Raw genomic sequence first — 2,234 nt, 5'->3', positions numbered from 1 at the left:
TTGCTCTTATGACATCCTTATCCCGTTATCCTGTCTTTTGGTGAAGACAATATTTGTAGATTTTCTCCAAAGGTATCAACAACATTGGATGTACAACAAATCATTATATAATGTAAAGATTTCGTGCCTTTGCTCTGCTTTATGGTATATTTTAATCTAAAATCTACCAATATTATTCGTCACCTAAGTCAAACCACAACAAATCATTCTATGATGTAGAGTTGTTTTACTTCTCCTCCACTGTATGTCGAAAGGGTTTTTAATTCAAAATGAACTTGTCATTCTTCTAATTTGTTTTAAGTTTTAAATTATAACAAAACAAAATTGCCAAAATAGGCTCCATTGCAAGGTCTTTGTTATAAGGAATTGTGTATAATTTTTTTGAACAAGGCTTACAATCAAGTACTTTTAATGTGACAAATAATTTTAATGTTCATTTGATTATTCAAAAATTTTAATATAAAAAATAAATTTGAAAATAAAAAATAGGAATAATAAAATTCAAAACTTAATAAACCATTCGTATATTATAACTATTATTTTTTCCCTTTTATTAAATTTGTGGTGAAATTTCTTTAACATATAAGAATATTTTTAATCAAAAGTTTATTTGTGAAAGATTAGTTTACTATTAAAAAAAATATAAAGATCCAAAAAGTCAAAAATAAAAAATACTCTACGACGAAAAGAAGAATCCAAAGCATGCAAGTTGCACAAAATGTGCAATAAAGATGGAGGAGATCAAAAACAGATTCTCTGACAAGAAAAGAGGAATCCAAAGCATTATCTGATAAGAAGGCTGCCAAAGGCTTTAAGAGTTATAAATAAGAAGGCAAGTGTCGGGAAAGAGTCCAAGTCAGACGGACGACGGCAGACGGCAAGTGTCGGGAAAGAGTCCAAGTCAGACGAAGTCATGTGATAAGTTTTTCTGCCTGTTTCCTCCATTGTGTTTTACCCCGCCTATTCTTCCTGCGTTCGTAGCATTTCCTTTTACTTCTCCAATGCTTCCACCTGTTCTTTGATTCACAGATTCTGGATCTACAGCTCTTGTAGGTCTCCTGAACCGATCGGAGATCTCTGTAGTGGAATATGTAATCAACTTGACCAGAGAGGGTAGATTCCTCCTTCATAGATCTATAAAGAAAGTGTTGCGTCTGGACCGTGTCTATCTCACGGACTTATTCTACTATGATCATCATTTTAGGTACCCCAAACTCTGGTCCCCCACCTTCTTGCTTGGTTGACTCTGCATTGGACTCCCACTGCTCTATTTAGAACTCAAACTCCAGACGGCAGACGGACGAAAGCGAATGTGTCGCTCCAGAGGGCAGACGTGTTAAAATTTTTGATCAGCTGTTATTTATATGGATAACAAGAGAGAGTAATTCAAGTATTTTATTTTCTTCCGTGGATTGATACCGAGGTATTGCAGGATCCCGGGTAGGAAGATTAAGGTATGAAGCCAAGCAACTGTTGTTATTTATATGGATGACATTGTGAGAGAGTAATTCATTTTCGTGCTTTATTTCTTTCTTGCATTCATATAAAAGGCATTGCAGGATTCCGGGAAGGGTACGAAGCCTAACAAAGTTTCTGCTACTGTTTTATAGAGAGAATGCAGAAATTCAAGATTGGAGGCGGCCATATGTTGATGATTGGAATGTTGTTTCTTCTAGCAGCTACCTGTATTGCTGGTGTAATGGTGTCCGCTTCTTGTCCTCCTAACTGCGACCCGCCATGCTGCCCGTATGTGTGTCCGTATGATTGCAGGTTCGCCACAGTAGAGGAAGGGGAGGGGGTGAGTGCAGTTGTCGATAAGAAGGAAGAAAGGGTGGCTCCTAGAGCCCACAGGCCCTGATTCCCCAGGATATGGGTATGGAGCCCAGAGCGGAAGTCTGCTCCGGCCCTCGTGATCCCTACTCGTAATAGATTGTCATCCATGAGTTTCGGTGATAAATTATTTTGTAAAGAAACTTTCCTTCTCGTTGTGCCATCTAATCTGATCTCATTTATACCTATCCTATTTTGTGTATGTGAACGACCTATTTATATCGTATTAATGTGCGATGAACTTCAATCTTCCGTTAGAGTTTTAATTGGGTAGACACTATAAATTATAGCTGAATAGTATGTCCACCTGACAGTTATATAAGAACAAATTCCAACACAGTTTTTCTTCTTAAATATTTCAATAACAAAGGTTACATTCACTTTTAACTTCAATCTATAATACT

The 2,234-nt window shown here is 36.7% G+C and overlaps 1 long non-coding RNA gene across 1 annotated transcript; it reads left to right on the top strand.

Moving 5' to 3' along the window:
* The first annotated feature begins 867 nt into the window (after window positions 1–867).
* Window positions 868–1,983, top strand: LOC149218786 (uncharacterized). Its single transcript, XR_016248650.1, has 2 exons — window positions 868–1,454; window positions 1,611–1,983. It is a non-coding gene; the product is annotated as an uncharacterized LOC149218786 (long non-coding RNA).
* Window positions 1,984–2,234: the final 251 nt, after the last annotated feature.

The sequence above is a fragment of the Pinus tabuliformis genome, chromosome Q (genome assembly GCF_031772625.1).
Source record: "Pinus tabuliformis cultivar Carrire ecotype Pingquan chromosome Q, CPIR1, whole genome shotgun sequence".
NCBI classification, from domain to species: domain Eukaryota; kingdom Viridiplantae; phylum Streptophyta; class Pinopsida; order Pinales; family Pinaceae; genus Pinus; species Pinus tabuliformis.
This window is presented reverse-complemented; position numbering and strand designations above follow the sequence as displayed.